This window comes from Heloderma suspectum, chromosome 7 (assembly GCF_057233095.1).
Source record: "Heloderma suspectum isolate Gila_16-S chromosome 7, 16-S_ref, whole genome shotgun sequence".
Classification (NCBI taxonomy): domain Eukaryota; kingdom Metazoa; phylum Chordata; class Lepidosauria; order Squamata; family Helodermatidae; genus Heloderma; species Heloderma suspectum.
Genome location: NC_139464.1, coordinates 58,658,088 through 58,678,018, shown reverse-complemented (window position 1 = coordinate 58,678,018; position 19,931 = coordinate 58,658,088).

Sequence of the window (19,931 nt, the reverse complement as noted above, 5' to 3'; positions counted from 1 at the left end):
TCTCATGAATCAAGCGATCTTAATTAAATTAAACATGCATGTGCAAGAGCCACGCCACCTGTATTGTTGTGATATTACTAACCTTCTGCATTAAAATACTCCCTTGAAGGAACAATTGTTTATGCTGCAGTAAGACAAGACTGCAAACTTCATGATGCAGTGCAACCATGGGCAAAACATGCAAACAGAAAAAAAAAATCCAGGACATTTAGTTGAAGCAAGCAATCGCTGTTTTGAACATCCAGCCTTTCCTTGAGATAAGGTAAAGAGCATGCAAGAGACACAAGTATTCAAACAGCGGTCAAGGCAAATGGTTGTCTTCACCTGCTGGTCTCATCCACTCCCTTATTTGGATAATAGTAGTATCTTCAGGCTACTAGAAATGTCTGTCCCATTTAGCCCTGTTTGGGCATTCCTCTTCATACATTCCTTGTCATGTGAGAAGGGAAAGTGGGAATGCTCTTGTTGGCCCTGCCTCTTTCATCGCATTTCCAACAGATCAGCACAGCCACCCTCCATGCATTGGAATAGGAAGCTTGTCTATGCATGTGGACTCCCCATGCAATTTAGAATTTGTTGTTCAGTCGTTCAGTCATGTCTGACTCTTCGTGACCCCATGGACCATAGCACGCCAGGCCTTCCTGTCCTGCGCTCTCTCCCGGAGCGTGCTCAAGTTCATATTCATTGCATCGCTGATGCTATCTAGCCATCTCATCCTCTGCCGTCCCCTTCTCCTTTTGCCTTCAGTCTTTCCCAGCATCAGGGTCTTTTCCAGAGAGTTTTCTCTTTGCATTAGGTGGCCAAAATATTTGAGCTTCAGCTTCAGTATCTGTCCTTCCAATGAGCACTCAGGGTTGATTTCCTTTAGGATGGACTGATTTGACCTCCTTGCAGTCCAGGGGGCTCGTAAGAGTCTTCTCCAGCACCACAGTTCGAAAGCATAAATTCTTCGGCGCTCAGCCTTCCTTATAGTCCAGCTCTCACAGCCATACAGGGCTCTAAATTGTACAGGGAATATACACATGTCGAGCAGGGTCCCTGCAGCAAATGTGCAGCCCCAATGTGTAGAGTGGGCGGAGTGCATCTGTCATTCAACTGGGAACGCGGGAAGGAAAATGCCCAAACAGGGAGACATGAAATGGTTTACTTTAAATTCACTGCCTCTTATACAAGAGATGAGACTCCAGCAATTCAGTAAGCAGCTGGCAGAAGACACAAAATAACATCTAGGACATTTCTTTTCTTTACAGAGATTCAGATTTAAAAGAGTTTCCATAAGCAGTATTTTCTGGTGATTTATTGCTTCCTCTGCTGACCACTCAAGGGCTATACAGAAAGGGAAAAAAGTACTCTGGATTATTTTTATTACAGTTAAAAAACAAACAAAGGCATAATACAGTCAAAGTTTAAGCACTTCTAAGCTCTTCACTTCATAACAGGTTAAACGAGTATGATATTAAATGGGACTTCAAAGTGTTTAACTACGCCTATATTATGGCCCATATGTTAGTGAGTGTACTTGTTTTCCCCCTATTGCAACTAGTATACAATCACTTGTTGGTGTCAGTTCCTTGTGTGAGTTTTAAGAGCCTTCTGAGGGAAGACAGAATTGGTCTGACATACTTATGACTGGTGACATTGCTGCAGATAGGAACTATCAAAACTCTGACTGAACTGGAATTTCTTCAGCTCTAATGGCGTTGTGCCCACGTTAGTGCATTCTAGGTGATGAAAGGGTGAATGGCACAAATTAGCGAGTCGTCCACCATGACAAGACAGCTTCTTCTCGCCAAGAGTTACTTTAATATCCTGATTCTAAATATAGTTAACTGGAAGTAAGGCCCATTCCCACTCATCTTTAGGGATCTTTCCTATGAGTAATATGTCTAGGTTTAGCATCAGTAAACAATTAAACTATGGACCAAGTCAGTGCTGGTGCCAAATTTTGCAAGGCCTTTGAGAAAGATGCCTTCAGTGGGTGCCCTCTTAGGTTCTTTTCTTCACTTCTGGCCCCACTACCCATTCACTTACTCTTTCCTTCTGGGGCCACTGGCCTTCTGGGTACCACTGCCCAGAGGGAAAGTGCATGTGAAAAAAACTGCTCTATTTCCTCATTCTCATGCCAATAGATAGCACGTGAACGGGCAAAGACAGCAAGGAGAAGCAGCAACAGGATATTGGCATTGGCAGTCGGCTCCTATCTTTGACACCAGCCCTGGACCAAATATTTGCTGTTTCTTGTCCTTGTTCCTCCTCCTCCTCTAGCTCTGTGCTATGGTAGTAGAGCATATACTTTGTTCAGGCCCTGACATCTCCAGATAGGGCTGTGAAGGATTCTTGTCTGAAACTCTAGACAGCCACAGCCAGCCAGTGCAGCCTATACTGAACTAATCTTATGACTCAATATAAGTCAACTCACCTCCCTCTAGTTTCAGTCTGTCTATCAAATCCAAGGCATCCACTATGATTTATCCCGTCTAATTCCATCCCTATCATTCCCTCTATTTCTGATGTTCAGGCATGAGTGCGGATGCTTATGTTAGCTGAAACAGCACAGCACTACCCAGCCACAAGAGGGAGGTGTCAGCAAGCTCATCAGAGTCTTGAAGTTTGCAGAAATAGAAAAAAAATCTGATGGGGAAAAATCCCTAAAAGTGGGGGAGGGCGGAAACAGCCCAACAAGGATTGAATGTACTTAGTGGACACACAATGCTGACTGACTGCTGATGAAAAATCCCAGAAAATTGGATGGGAGGGTGGAGATGAAATGTAGTATCATGAAGGAGGACATGGCTGAATGACTGAAATAATACAGAGGCACTCCACACAGCAACATTTTCTTGCATGTCCCACTTGTCAAGAATAATTCCAAATGTACATTGAGAGAAGCTAGAGGCATCTATCTATGTGCACGTCACTGAAACAAGGAAGTTACTAACCATAACTGATCCCATTACAAATTATTACTATAGCGGCATCTTTAATCTTTTGCTGTGTCTGTTTTGCAGAAAAGTTCCTAATACAAAATTAAGGTTTTTTGGCAACAATTGTGGTGAAGGGGATGGTATTATTCCTTAGATTTCTGAACTGGTTCATCTTTTCAGCCATGTAATGCAGTACTTCTGAACTGATGTCACTGTTTGATATGAGGGGTACATCAGCATTGTCCACTGCGTACATAAAACAATCTTTTGTCCTTCACCTCCCTTTGTTGTTGTAACATGCTTTTAAAAACAGCATCCCCAAAGCAACTCTCCCTATTGTATGAGTTCAAAGTAAGAACACACAGATGGAGATTTAGAATCTAGTTCATCTGAAAAAAAAAGGGCAGTGAACTGAAGCCGAAAGCATCCAGCAGTTTTAGGCAGTGTCTTTCATTGTTAGTTCTGCCTTGGTTTCTTATGATGTGTCTGGTTTTCAGGGTATCTTCCCCATTTAATGAGTGGTTTTTAAACTGTGACATATAATTGGCACCTGTCTTTTGTGGAAAACTTACAATTAACATTCTGAGCCAAGGAAGACAGCTGTGAAGTCTTTGGTATGACTTATCAACCAGGCTGAGTGTTTTCTTTTCAATTGGCTTTTGTCTCCATTCATCTATTAGAAACTCTTCTTCCAGATGCTTACAACAATTTTCTTTAGTCACCCCTTCTTTCTTTAAATCAGGGGTATGAAACCACAGGCCCGTGGGCCAAATATGGCCTGCCTGAGTCCTGTTCTGCCACACTGGAGGGTCTCCATATGGCCACTCCCTCCTCCCCTGGCCCCACCCCTCCTGCCAACAGCCGATGGTTTGGTGGTTTCCCAGTTTTTGTGTGGTTTGAAAGGAGCATGCACAGACTTGGTTTTAAATGGGTGATGTGACACATGGAAGGCTCCAGGGTGGGTTTTGAGAAGCACAGCTTGGACACCATGTCGCAAGCAATGTTTGTAACCTATGTATGCTACATGTACCATGCACATATAAATAAATCAGACTACACTCGTAGAACATAGGTATTCCCTTGTTGATTCAAGACAAATGACCCATTTGGCTCAGCATACTACAGCCTTCCCCAACCTCGTGCCTTCCAGATGTGTTGCACTACAACTCCCATGCTGACTGGGAAACGCTGGGAGTTGTAGACCAACATATCTGGAGGGCACCAGGTTGAGGAAGGATGGCATGCTCTTTTCCAGCAGTGACACTAGGGAGATGCCACAGGCAAGCTCACAAGGTGCGCCTCAGCTACAACACATGCTTTACATGCACAACATCCTTAATTCAATCATTGGCACCTCTAGTTTTTGTTTTAAGTCCCCCAAGAAAGTACCCTGTTGCTAAGGCCTTGTAGAGCTGCTGCCAGTCAGAGCGCACAATCCTGAGTTCGGTGGACTGATGGACAGGGTCAATGTAAGGCAGGCACATAGGTTCATGTTTAATTACGACATCATGGCAATATTCATTCTATGATCTTAATCTCCAGCATCTGGCAGCACTTGGCACTTAGGAATTGGTAGCTTTTAGTGGAATTGGGAAGTACTACCGAGGCTTGTGAAAGCATTCACCAAATTCTAGAGAAGCTGAAGAGCAGCTTCACATATAACAAAAAGGGCCCATGTGGATGACTGAGTGATTCCAAACAGACTCACAGAGAAAATGAAAGTTTAGCCCGCACATCTTCCCATTTTGAGCAAGCAATTTCCATGTATGAATTCCCATGTAGAGATTTCAGCAGAAGCACACACCAAAAAGGGAGGAGGAAGAGGGGGAGGAGGAGGAATACAACTCACTCATCTGCCTTTTTGCTGAAACGTCCAAAACTTTTCTGAGTCTGCTAGCATCCTCTAACCAGGGTAGGTCTAGATTGGTGATGCAGTAAATACAGCACAGGTTGATTGGGGAGAGGGGAATCACATGCCTCACAGAGATGTGATGCTCTGTCTCAACCCAGATTTTATAAGTTCTCAGTTATGCAGCATTTCCCAAAATCACCATGTTGGCAGTGAAAACCATTTTCCAGTGGCTTCACCATATCTTTTACCAGGTCAGATGGGTATCTGAATCCACTGTTCTTAAAACAAAAGTTGCAAACTATCCAATTGCTCAGATTCTTGGTGATTGATAACTTGCTTGTGTCTGCCTACTTTACTAAGTATGCTAGCACAGTGAAATCTGTTATGCTTTCAACAATTAATCACATGTGCAAGAATGGCCATTATTTATTCTGGTGATATCACCAATCTCATGACATTTTTAACAAACAAACAACTTAACCAGGCAGTTAGACCTTCTCTCCTCCGTCTCCCATTCTGTGGGAGAAATGTGAGTCTTGACACCCTGATCATAAATCTTTATGAAATCTCAGCTAGTTATTTCATTTTCCCAATGACTAATTAATGACAATATAAAAAAGAGAAAATTGGCGTTAACAACGTTTATAGGATGAATCATGAAAGATCTTGCTGAGTGTTTGCAAGCCATGGAAAACTAGTATCAGTATTATGAAGACAGCTCCCCTGGCTCAGATATTCCAGTTAAATGTAGGGATGTACGAATCCCTTACATGGCTCCACGCAGGGGCATTCGCGGTGTGGGGGGGAGGCGCTCCATCCTTCCCCCTGGAATCCTCGATGGGGTGGAGGTGCTCCGTCCCTTCCCCTGGAATCCTGCCCGGCCGGCTCCGGCCGCCTGCAGCCAGACATCTGCTGGCGGAGACGGCCGGTGGCTCTGCGGAATCCCCGCGGAGCGGAGCCGGCCGTCGAGGATTCCTGGGGGGAGGGATGGAGCGCCTCCCCCCCATCGAGGATTCTGGGGGGAGGGACAGAGCGCCTCCCCTCCCCAGTGGATGCCTTGACCAGAACAAGTAAGTGATTCGTACATCCCTACTATCACGGCAGGGGGAAAAAAAACCCCAGCGTACGCAAATGGCGGTAGCCGCCGCCATTTGTGTATGCTGGGGTTTCTCCCCCCCACTGTGATAGGCTACATAAATACTTACGTATCCTATCACGGCCTCTGCAAGGATGCAAATGGCGTCCCTGCGTTAGCCGTGATAGGCTACGTAAGTATTTACGTAGCCTATCATGGCTAGGAAGAGGAGGAGGCGAATGGCGGCCAGGATGGCCGCCATTCGCAAAGCAGCACAGACGGGAGCAGGTAAGTGCTCCATTTCGCACGCCTTTCGTGGGGTGGGGGTGGAGGGGACTTCGTCCCGCGCGCCTTTCGTGGGGTGGGGGGCAGGGGCTTCGTTCCGCGATGGATTTTGGGGGGCCGAATGTACTGGCATTCGGCCTCACCGAGATCCTTCACAGAATTCTCTGACATCCCTAGTTAAATGTGCCCTGATTATGTCAGTTCTCAACAGGCATAGAACATAGAAACCGTAGTGAACTACAGCAGTTACTCAGCACATCTAATCCTTCCAAGCCAGGAAGACAGCCACACCACAATACACCCACTGGTTATTTTGCATAAGAACCATTCACATTCCCCCGCAAGCTGCCCTAAAGATGTTTTGGTCACAGTGATAGCTATGCTGATGATGTGCAGATAATTCTGCAGTCATAAGAAGTACCAGCTAGCTACAATCTTCATTGTATTAACAATCAGAAGAGTTTCAATCTTTCTGACAGGTCTTCCTTTCTTTCACCTGGAAGTGCAGTATAATTAGGGCTGTGCACTGCCTTGGCACAAAGCCGAATAACGAGGTGAGGCGGGAATTTTGAATTCTGCAAAACATGGCACCTCCAAGAGATTACTGACTTGTGTTGCTGATAATTTCCTCCTACAGAAAGTAGAGGAAGGAACTAGAGGATTGGCTATCCTTGACTTGATCCTAACCAACAGAGATGACTTAGTTGATAAAGTAGCAGTTATGGGATCTCTGGGGGAAACTGACCATGTTATACTTGAGTTCTTGGTTCTAAGGGAAGCAAAAGCTGAGTGTAGTAAAATGCGTACCCTGAATTTTAGGAAAGCTGATTTTAATAAACTCAGAACAATGATAAGTAAGGTCCCATGGCAAGCAACTCTAATGAGAAAAGGAGTCCAAGATGGGTGGGAGCTTTTAAAAAAGGAAATTCTCAAGGCACAATTACAAACAATTCCAACAAGAAGAAAAGGTGGGAAGACAACTGAAGAAGCCAATGTGGCTTCACAAAAAGCTTAGAGATGACCTGAAAACAAAAAAGGACACATATAGGAAGTGGAAAGAAGGCCAAGCAACAAAGGAAGAGTACAGGCAGGTAGCACAGAATTGCAGGGATGGCGTCAGCAAGGCTAAAGCTGAGAACGAGCTGAGGTTAGTGAGGGATGCTAAAAGCAACAAAAAGGCTTTCTTCAGCTATGTGCATAGTAAAAGACAGAGGAAAGAAATGGTGGTTCAGCTATTAAATAAGGATGGCAAAATGATAGCAGATGACAAAGAAAAGGCAGGGGTGCTCAGTTCCTACTTTGGCTCAGTCTTCTCCCAAAAGAGGGTCTATGACCCTCCTGGCAAAGGCGAAGTACAGGCTAAAGAGGCAGGATTGCACTTTGAGATTGATAGGCATATGGTCAAGGAACACCTACTTACTTGGAATGAGTTCCAAGCTGCAGGGCCAGATGAACTGCATCCTAGAGTAATAAAGGAACTGGCAGAAGAACTCTCAGGGCCACTGTCTATTCTCTTTGAGAAATCATGGAGGACGGGGGAAGTGCCAGATGACTGGAGGAGGGCTAATGTGGTCCCTATCTTCAAAAAGGACAAAAAGGAGGAGCCTGGGAAGTACAGGCCAGTCAGTTTGACATCAATCCCTGGGAAAATTCTGGAGCAGATTATAAAGCAATCCATCTGGAAGCACCTTGAAAACAATGCAGTGATTACTCGAAGCCAGCATTGATTTGTCAAGAACAAATCCTGCCAGACGAATCTGATCTAATTTTTTGATCAAGTAACCTCCATTGTGGACTGTGGGAATGCTGTAGACATCATATATCTCGACTTCAGCAAAGCTTCTGACAAAGTGCCCCATGATACCCTGATGAGCAAACTAGCTCAAAGTGGGCTAGATGAAACAACGATCTGGTGGATCCACAGTGGGCTACAGAATCAGACTCAAAGAGTGCTTATCAATGGGACCTTCTCCAACTGGGGAGAGGTAACAAGCGGGGTACTGCAGGGCTCAGTCCTGGGCCCAGTGCTCTTCAACATTTTTATTAATGACTTGGAGGAGGAGGTGCAGGGAATGCTGATCAGATTTGCAGATGACACAAAATTGGGCGGGATACCTAATACTCTGGAAGACAGAAACAGAATTCAAAGTGATCTTGATAGACTGGAGTGCTGGGCAGAAAACAACAGAATGACATTTAATAGGGATAAATGCCAAGTTCTGCACCTAGGAAAAAGAAACCAAATACACAGTTACAAGATGGGGGATATGTGGCTCAACAATACTACAAGTGAGAAGGATCTTGGAATCATTGTAGATCACAAGCTGAATATGAGCCGACAATGTGATGTGGCTGCAAAAAAGGCAAATGCTATTTTGGGCTGCATTATTAGAAGCATACCTTCCAAATCCCAGGAAGTACTAGTTCCCCTCTACTCAGCACTGGTTAGGCCTCATCTGGAGTACTGTGTCCAGTTCTGGGCACCACATTTTAAGAAGGATGCAGACAGACTGGAGTGGAGACGGTTCAGAGGAGGGCAACAAAGATGATCAGGGGGCTGGAAACAAAGCCCTATGAAGAGAGACTGGCATGTCTAGCTTTGAGAAGAGAAGACTGAGGGGAGATATGATGGCACTCTTCAAGTACTTGAAAGGTTGTCACAGAGAGGAAGGCCAGGATCTCTTCTCGATTGTCCCAGAGTGCAGGACACAGAATAATGGGCTCAAGTTACAGGAAGCCAGATTCTGGCTGAACATCAGGAAAAACTTCCTGACTGTTAGAGCAATACAACAATGGAACCAATTACCTAGAGAGGTAGTGGGCGCTCCCACACTGGAGGCATTCAAGACGAGGTGCTGGACAGCCATCTGTCAGGGATGCTCTGACTTGGATTCCTGCATTGAGCAGGGGGTTGGACTCGATGGCCTTGTAGGCCCCTTCCAACTCTACTATTCTATGATTCTATGATTCTATGATTCTATAACAAACAGAGGCTCTAGGTATGGGTGCACAACTCCATATGCAGCACATCATTCATCCAGCCAGTTCAAGAGAGCTTGAACAAACCCATGATATGGATGAGGAGGTGCACCCAGATATACATCCTCATTGGCATTGTGCAGGAAGGCTACTTAACCATGCAGATTTCTTCTTGCTGATTTAGAATATTTAAATTTAGTTTCATGCTTTCTTCAACCAGTTACACATTAAGTTGAATGAAGGGATACCGTATGAATCAGACAAAAGTTGCTGTGCAAGAGGAGCAAACCAGCACAAGACATTTCAGAATAACTAGCATCTCTCTTTGAGATGTCATAGGAGACCTGTGAGATCTCAGAAGATAGGCAATAATATGCTTCCCATTTCCCTAACTTACATGGTTGTTCTGTGGAATTACAGATTTATTACCCTGAGAAGCTGTAGGAGCCTTGAGAAAATAATGCTTTTACCGGGAAATGGCACTTGCTTTTTTCAGACTAAGTGGTTCCTTGTCTAGCCCTAATGCTACTTATTGCACAGACGCAGCACCAGTTTGGAATCTACCACCATCAAATGTAAACAAGTAATGATATAGTACAGTGTATACTATTTAGACTTGCAGCATCCAGGTACCATCCCCACTCTCATTTACTTGAAATAAAATGGCTCAGATTGAATTAGGAACTCTTGCCTGGAAAATAAGTTTACTGAAAGAAATGGGACTTCACTAAAATATGTATTACACTATGGTGACATTCAAGTAATTTGACTTCACCAGGCTGTAGACTGTATTGCTAGTTAATCTTCTACACTGGCCTCTATCCAGGAAGTTTAAGCACAAGTCTGGCCCTACCATTAGGTGGAGTGAGGTGGCTGCCTCAGGCAGTGTACTTTGGGTGTCATAAAAGGACAGAAAATAGTTGGTTATTTAATGTATTATTGTTGTATTATTTTTATGCCAGGGAAGGGGAGATGTTTGTGAGATTTTGTACCTCAGATGGCAAAATAACTGGACTGGTCCTAGGTACTATGCCATTTGGCTTGTGAGGGTGTGAATGACTCTCTCTCTCTCTCTCTCTCTGTGCCATTTTCTATTCACCTCAATCAATAAAATGTCTTGGGCCAGACACATTCAAGGGGCTACACATAAGTAGTGGGTGGGTGGGGTTCTGCCATAAAGAGACTGTAAGTAAAATATGTCACACTTTTCAAGACCCTTTGAAACCCATCTTCCCCAGCAAGACCCATCTTCCCCACCAAGACCTTTTGAAACTCACCTTCCCCACCAAGACCCATCTTCCCTGCCTTGATACACTTGCCCTCCTTTGCTACAATTTTGTTATGCACTCTCTTTCCCTTGATGCATGCTATACTTTATCAGTAGTCTAACAGTAGCACTATGGGCAGTTTAAAAAGTTGGCTTGCTGCAAGATCCCTGGAGGGATGCCTGAAGACTAGAAGACAACTGACTTTCCTCTTGAGCTTTCTTGGTCTGCAACGACCAAATTTTACTTTACTCTGTTTCAGTTTGACAGTATAAATCAATTAAATTCTCACTCTCGTCAGATTGTCAGCAATCACCAAGCAGCTTCAGAAATGTACACAACGTACGTCGCTCGTGTATGTTAGCAAGAAAATAGTGAATAAGTGACAAGGTAATGGCAAACAATGACAAATGTGCATTGGTTTTGATGGGCAAATTTGTCATACTGAGGCTGTACCAATTAATGCCCTGGAAGCAACTTGAATTGTTTCATACAAAACTAATCAAGGTTGCTGTGTTATAAGTTAGGGATTTCTTTTGTAAACAGTAAGTGTTCATGTGCCAATAGCTTGCAATAGATGGATCTGATTGACTGATCAAAGTAAATATAAATTGAAATGAAAGCCATTTTCCGAGCTTAATCTATAATAGCTTACAATTACATACAGCATGGGAATTAGGCTGTTTAAGTAGATGCACCCAAGTACCGGACTTACCTTGGAGGTGGGGAGGAAGAGACAGGATGTTGCACGCATCCATACGCAATTTATGTCAGCCACAGGGCAGGGCTGCAGGGCTATATTAACCCACAGAGCCCCTCCCCAGACCTCTTTGGATTTTCAATTCCTGCCCTACTGTTTTCAGTGCAGGCTTTGCTGGTTGCTTATGGGCCAAGTAGGCTTTTTGGACAGCTGCCCTATTGGCATATGGTGGCAGGCCTTTTTGTCTATTCTGCACTGGTTGGATATGGAAGGTGATTTCAGGGGGTTGCCGTTTTTATGATTAATTCCGTTAAATTGGAATGACATGTCTATGCAAGAAATTTCAGGTGTTTTGAGCATTGGTGAACAACCTGAGGCACCTTTATACACAGTGCCTGAGGCTTGGCACTTAGGCCTGTGGGACCTCGGGGTATGATATAAATTGCCTTTGAGGCTAAGTCAGCTCACCCAGTTGGAGGTTTGGGGCTCTGGGAGGGGCTGATGTGGGAAGGCCTCCTACACCTGTACAGATGGGGTCCTGAGAGGCAACAATCACTTGGACTCCACTCAACAGGGCCAGGGTGGACTCACCCAATATCCCTAAAGGCTAGCTGCCTGCATTTAGAACTTAAGATGGCTGCACTGATTCCCCTCAAATATCTTTTGGTTAAATAAATGTAGCCCATTTTTATACCATTTGCCTGTGTCTCATCTCTTTATTTCCTCCTTCATTTACAATGCTCAGAATTAATGCAAACACCTTTTTGCTCACACCTCTATGACTAGGTGGGACAATTAGGAATGGGGTCATCTAAAACTAGCTAATCTGAATTCAGCCCAAATTCAGATTTTTAACCTAAAGCCAATTCCAAACTACAAGTCCTATCATGCTCTCAATTATCATAGAATCATAGAATCATATAACAGTAGGGTTGAAAGGGGCCTATAAGACCATCGACTCCAACCCCCTGCTCAATGCAGGAATCCAAGTCAGAGCATCCCTGACAGATGGCTGTCCAACCTCATCTTGAACACCTCCAGTGTGGGAGCGCCCACCACCTCTCTAGGTAATTGGTTCCATTGTCATATTGCTCTGACAGTCAGGAAGTTTTTCCTGATGTTCAGCCGGAATCTGGCTTCCTGTCACTTGAGCCCATTATTCTGTGTCCTGCACTCTGGGATGATGGAGAAGAGATCCTGGCCTTCCTCTCTGTGACAGCCCTTCAACTTAAAAGTGCTATCATATTTCTTCTCAGTCTTCTCAAGGCTAAACATGCCCAATTCTTTCAGTCTCTCTTCATAAGGCTTTGTTTCCAGTCCCCTGATCATCTTTGTTGCCCTCCTCTGAACCCTCTCCAGTTTGTCTGCATCCTTCTTAAAGTGTGGTGCCCAGAACTGGACACAGTACTCCAGATGAGGCCTAACCAGTGCTGAGTAGAGGGGAACTAGCTCAAGCTGCAATCCTGCCCCTTCAGCCTGTACTTCGGCTTTGTCAGGGGGGTCATAGACCCTCTTTTGGGAGAAGACTGAGCTGAAGTAGGAATTGAGCACCTCTGCCTTTTCTTTGTCATCTGTTATTATTTTGCCATCCTCGTTTAATAGCTGAACCACCATTTCTTTCCTCTGTCTTTTACTATGCACATATCTGAAGAAAGCCTTTTTGTTGCTTTTAGCATCCCTCACTAACCTCAGCTCATTCTCAGCTTTAGCCTTGCTGATGCCATCCCTGCAATTCTGTGCTACCTGCCTGTACTCTTCCTTTGTAGCTTGGTCTTCCTTCCACTTCCTATATGTGTCCTTTTTTGTTTTCAAGTCATCTGTATCCTTTTGGGAAGCCACATTGGCTTCTTCTGTTGTCTTCCACCTTTTTTTCTTGTTGGAATTGTTTGCAATTGTGCCTTGAGAATTTCCTTTTTAAAAAACTCTAGGGATGGCAGAGAATTCCACCACGGATTCCAGTGAGAATCCAGTGAGAAGCCCCTGGAATCTGTGGCGGAACGGCCTCCTGCCCTCCACCCCCCCGTGGAATCCCCCCGGGACGGTACTTACCTGGGGCAGATGGGCGGCGGATTTGGCGGCGGTGGCTCCGGTGGCGGCAGCGGCAGCTCTGGTGGCTGGTCTCCTGGCCAGCTGCGGCCGGGCTGCTGCTGCCGCCATTGCCATCCTGGCTTGCAGCCGTAATAGGGTATGTAAGAATTTACGTAGCCTATCATGGCTGGGTTAAAAAAACAAACAAACCAGCGTACACAAATGGCGGCGGCTACGGCGGCTGCCATTTGCGTTCCCTATTTTTCGCCAATTTATCTTACGTACATATTTACGTAAGATAAAACAGCAAAAAAAGGGGGAACGCAAACAGCGTAGTGGGCGCTAATTGCGTTCCCCTTTTTTTCGCCATTTTATCTTACGTAAATATTTACATAAGATAAATTGGGGAAAAATAGGGAACGCAAATGGCGGTTGCCGTAGCCGCCGCCATTTGCGTACGCTGGCTTTTTTTTTTTTTTTTAACCCAGCCATGATAGGCTACATAAATTCTTATGTACCCTATCATGGCTGGAAGCTAGGATGGCAATGGCGGCGGCAGCAGCCTGGCCGCGACCGGCCAGGAGACCAGCTGCCGCTGCCGCTGGAGCCGTCGTGCTGCTGGAACTGCCGGCCGTTGAGGATTCCATGGGGGAGGACCGGATCGCCTCCCCCCCTGTCAAGGATTCCAGGGGGAGGGACGGAGCACCTCCCCCCCACCACGAAAGATTCTGCGAAAAGGTAAGTCAGTTTCGTACATCCCTAAAAAACTCCCACCCATCTTGGACTCCTTTTCTCATTAGAGTTGCTTGCCATGGGACCTTACTGATCATTGTTCTGAGTTTACTAAAATTGGCTTTCCTAAAATCCCTTGTATGTGTTTGGCTGCACTCAACTTTTGCTTCCTTTGGAACCAAGAACTCCAGTATAACATGATCACTTTCCCCCAGAGTTCCCATAACTGCTACTTTATCCACTAAGTCATCTCTATTGGTTAGGATAGTCAAGGATAGCCAATCCTCTAGTTCCTATTTCTACTTTCTGTAGGAGGAAGTTATCAGCAACACAAGTCAGGAATTTCGGGGGGGGGGGCATGTTTTGCAGAAGTTGTCTCCCAACAACTATCACGGAAATTGAAGTCCCCTATTACTACTACATCATGATTCCTTGAAATACTGGCAATTTGCTTTTCAAAAGTGTCATCCTCATCTTCTCCTTGATTGGGTGGCTGGTAGTAGACTCCGACCACCATGTTCCTTTTATGCTTTGCTCCATTTATTTTAACCCGGATGCTCTCAATGGGGCTACCAAGCTCATCTTCCTGTACTTCTGTGCAGATATATTATTTTTAACATGTAGTGCAACTCCACCACCCTTTCTGTCCCTTCTGTTCTTTTTGAACAAGTTATATCCTTCAATTGCTGTATTCCAGTCGTGGGAATCATCCCACCTATCCAGTCATAATTTCTCTCCCCTTTTAAGAGTTCAAGTTCATTCTGTTTTTTTTCCATACTCTAGACATCAGTATACAGACATTGAAGACCATGTGCTTTATAGATGTCATCAAGAACATGACAAGACCTTCCCACTCCAACCCTCTCATTACAACCAACGCCATTAAAAGCCCATCTGTTGCCCCTTTCTCCCAAAACCTCTCTCCCTGCCCCCTTTACTGCCTCCTGACTAGATTAGCTCAGCTCTGCTGAGCTGGGGTAATTTCTGAGCATGTGCAGCCACAGCAGATGCCTAGTATTCCTCCAGCTGGCAATGGAGGATGTGAAAGAGAAGGAAAGAAGAGGAGGAGGAACTGGAAGCAAGTGGCTTTAAACTTGTCATTATTTAAATGAATTAAAATGAATTAACGTCTGGCAAGAGGTGGTGTAGGCGTCTCTTCCCTCCTCATCCATAATATCAGGCTATCTCTGATATTGTCCCAGAGATTAAAAAGGAAATGGAAATACAACTGTTTCCTTAAACCTAGAAACAGGTTCCCCAGCCCACAGAGGAAAAATATTTATACTACAGTCATAAAGCAGCAGTTACGTTGGGTATGTCCAAGCTGTAGTTAAGGTGTGCTCCTGCACTTTCCATGATAAAATTTCCCAATTTTTATGCAGAAAATTTCAAGTTGAATCTTGTTATAATATTGTATTTTTGAGCTAAGTTGTACTAGAATCATTGTAATTATGTATTTTAAATTATCAAGTTATTTTTTATGTACCATACTTTGTAACAAAGTGCTTTATAAATTATTATTGTTATTATTATTATTGCAGATAGTTTACAAGCAACTTTAATATTTGAACATTTAACTGACATGAAGATATAGGCCCAGAGATTCAGATGAAGATTGAAGGGAATTTAGATATAATTCAAGGTTTTAAAATAAAGACACCCCAAAGAGTTCACATGCATACCTATAATTAAATCTTGTCTCTGATTTTGAATCACAATAATATCATATCTTTGAATTATTTTGTACATGATGCTCCAATATCACGGCCAGCCCATATTTTGATGCCTGTGTGAAAAGACAAGATGGCACCTCTCCCCTATTTCACACACAGAAGCTCATGGGATACAGGCAGGCTATGTGACACACACCACTCTGTCTTAGTACAAGGCACTGCTGCTCACTCACTGCTCTGCCTAGTGCCTGCTTGCTACCCACTAGGGATGTCAGAGAATTCTGCCACAGACGCCAGTGAGGCGGGATTCTTGAGAATCCGGCCCCTGGAATTCATGGAGGAACAGCCTCCCGCCCCCCTGCAGAATCCCCCCAGGACAGAGCTTACCTGGGGTGGATGTGGCGGTGGCGGTGGCTCCGGATCTGGCAGCGGCGGTGGCGGCTCTGGCTGGTCTCCCGGCTGGCCGCTGCTGGGCTGTTGCAGCCGCAAATGGCGGCCATCGTAGTGGCCGCCATTTGCGTGCTTGCAGGCAGCCGTGATAGGCTACATAAGTATTTATGTAGCCTATCATGGCTTACTGCAAGGACGCAAATGGCGTAGCGGCCGCCATTTGCGCCCCTGCTCTTTGCCATGATAGGCTACATAAGTATTTATGTAGCCTATCACGGTAAAGGTGGCCACGCAAATGGCGTAGCGGCTGCCATTTGCATGGCTGCCTTTACCGTGATAGGCTATGTAGATACTTACTTAGCCTATGACGGCAAAGAGCAGGGGCACAAATGGCATAGCGGTCACCATTTAAGTCCCTGCTTTAGCCGTGATAGGCTACGTAAATATTTACGTAGCCTATCACGGGCTACCGTAGGGACAAAAATGGCGTCCCCTATGCAGGACGCCATTTGCGTCCACACCAGCCCAGCAGTGGCTGGAGGCCCTGCTGTGGATCAGCCCGACCAGCGGCTCTGCGGACTGGTTGTGGTGGAGGAGTGGAGCCGGCTGGGCAGGATTCTGGGGGGGAGGACCGGATCGCCTTCCCCCCGTCGAGGATTCCATGGGGAGGAACGGATCGCCTCCGCCCCCCAGCGGATGCCCCGACTGGAACCAGGTAAGGGATTCATGTATCCCTACTACCCACTCAAACAAATGCTTCAGTGCAGCAACAGCATGCATCATGTCAGCAGAACAATGCATGTGCACATGTAATATCTGTTGGAGAACATGGCTTCAGTTGGTTGCTTCTCTTCCAGCTTGCTCAGTCAGAGGCCTTTTCCACCTACACTATCTGTGATGCTCTGAAGAAACAGAACTATCCCCCATGTTTGTTTTTAATTTGGCTTTTACAATATTACAGGGTTAAATTGTTTTGTGTATGTGCTAGTCGATTTCAGCCAAAAGTTTAATAGTTCAGAGGTTAACAGTTAGTTAGAATATAGAGGTTAGGAAGTTGTGCTCAGAGCGCCAGGAGATTGTAAAGTTAAAAGGAAGTTCAGAGGAGGAGAGAGACAGGGAGAAAAGCATTAACTCAGGAAATAGTTTGCATAAATGAACAAGAAACTATGTACCTGATTGACTGGAGTTTGGGGAGGAAGAAACCAAATTTTAAGAGATAAAAGCCTAAGGAAGAGGGGCAGAGAAGTAGAGAAGAGAGAAGGCCAAAGTCCTAAAAGAAAGAAAGAGTCAGATCTGTTGGAACTGGAGAACTGATTGAGAGAGATGGACCCATGACAGTATGGCAGTAAGATATTGCTTGGAAGGGACCTGGATAAAATAGGGATACTGCTGTCTACTTAGATTAGCTTGATGCATTCATCCCTGGTTGTTTTATAACCCTATTGCTCATAAGGTATTTTGTGTTGTATTTGTGTATATATGCATTCCGATGTTAAAACGTTTTTCTACTGACATTTTTCTTCAGCAAAATTTTGAACTTTGTTATTTGAAATGTTATAGTCTTTTTTCTCCATGTCTAATAGCCAACTCCCACAGTACCTTAAGGAAATACTTGAGAGAGACCCAGAAAGTTTCAAGGCTGGTTTGCTAGAGGCAGCCAAGAGAGAAAAAGATTTCCACCTGATAGCAATGGAAAAGGCCACAGGAAGGGAAGGGCAAAAAAGGAGCGTGGGCACACTATTTTGCCTGTTTTCCCTTCCACGCACAAGCAGGGTATGGCTGGTTCATGAGTCATGACAGACAAGTTGGAAAAAAGCAGTTAGTTGAAACAGTCTGACAGTACTGGGTTGCTGGTTCAGGATAACTGGAATGGCTGGGGGGGGGGTACTTCCACCTCCCACCTCCCAGGAAATGCTGCTTGAGGCAGCTGCCTGTCTCTCCTTAGGGTAGGCCCAAGGCCAAATTGTCTATAAAGCTTTAAAAATACTCTTGTGTTAATTTTTTCTCTAATAACAATGGCAGGAGTTAGTTCACAATGAAACATCCTGTTAGTATTAACCAAAGGGAATGTGCAGCATATCACATTCTTTCTATTACCTGATAAAAAAGATCTAAAGATTAACAGCTTTTAAAGGAAGAAGGCCATGTCTGACTAAACTAATACCCATTGGCCTACCTGGATTCAGAAAACTTCCTCTGTTTTTGGATTACTGCACACCAGCCGCTGCACAGTTTATGCCTCCTGATTATTCTGTGCATTCCTTCATAGTTATTTTGGTTGGTTCGTTTGAAATGCAGAACTGCTGTTGTTTGCTTGAGACACCGTCTAAATCACATGGCTCTTGCTATAGTGTAGAGCACTTCTAAGGAACCATCTTAAATTATGTCACACACCACAAAGGGCAGGGAGGAAATAAAGGACAGATTTAATGTTTCTTCAAGTGATGAGTTCTGTACTAATGCACGCATGTTACAGAAAACAAATGCTACTTAAATGCAATCAATAATTAATGCAGCATTTCTTTCTTGGAATGAGGGCATTGTTCCAAAATACTAGTCTCATCTCATGGCTAGTTAGTAAGGTATAAATAGTAAATAGATAACTTCTTTATTACTTCTGTTATTCTTCTAAAATGGCCTTCCCCAGCCTGGCGCCCTCCAGACATGTTGGACTACAACTCCCATCATTGCCATGGTGGTGGTGGATGATGTGATTTGTAGTCAAGCACATCTGGAATGCAACACATTGGAGGAGGCTGTTCTAGAATAATAAGGTACTAATTATTTTCTGTGTTGGCTCATCATGAATTCTTCTGCCATATGTCCTTATAATAAGAAACACTGAAAATACAGTCTGGATTCTGTTGATGTTATTAAATCTTCGCCTTTAATCACATCCCTAAATTCATCCTCATTCTACATGAATGAACTTATATTTGGCGTTATTAGGACTGGAAGAGATGACTGAAAATAAAGGCTTAAGTGCTTTACAAGAATGAGGTTCTGGATATGCTTAAAGGACTTCTCCTTATTTGGATGACAGACCATAAATTTTCTTGTGCTAGAGTGATATATTATCATTTATGATTATAATCACCAATGTACAAACATAAAGAATATAAAATTGCAATAGAACACTGGATGAAAGAACAGAAAGTAAAGTTCCTTCACCTAAGGGGGCTTGAAAACTTCCAAAGTTAAGATCTTATCGTAAACACCTTCTAGTGAATAAACAAAAGCAATCTCTTTGTTTGAGTTGGAGCCAGCTTTTATTCATTTTATTTCATATTAGTGTGATCAGGTAAGCAATGTTGCCTTGTCAGCTAAAGCTCCAACTTGAGAAACATAATACGCTGATGGGAAAGATGAGCCACAAATTTAAAATGGCCTACTAAAGGTGCTTATGATAAAGCTCCTACTATTGTAATTCACTGTAGTGCAGAGATGCCATCTGACTACTTCATTAAAGAATGGGTTTTTTTGTTCAGTTTACAATCTGCCTTTGAAATCATTGGGAAGAAAAGGAAAAGGCTCGTTTACAAGTAGAATAATCTCACACTGCAAGGCTCATAAACTCAAATTTGATTTACAGTTATACATGGACCCTATATCCCATTTAACTTCTAACTTCGAATCAAAGTTCCATTTCGATGTACTTTAACAAAAGATAAGTTACATTCTTGCCTGTGCTGTGGAGTTACCAAGTAGCTCAAAGGATATGGCTCTCTAAGATTCAAAGGGATGGATCCAGAGGTGCATTTCTGTGTATGGAATACAACTTTATCTGATGGAAAGGCTACTTTAGACATTGTGCTAGAGCACTGTTAGAGCAAAATGGAAACCAGATCCAAAGATGTTGTTCTGCTTGGACAAGAGTTTGCACAACTTCTTACAGAAAAGGAAGCATGAACATTGCTATTGAATCTCCCTTCTGATGTGGTCTGAATGATCTTGCAGCCCACTGTGGCTTATTTAAGCCATGCTGAGCCACAGCGCCCAGGGGCACCAAGTTGTCTATTAACACCCTG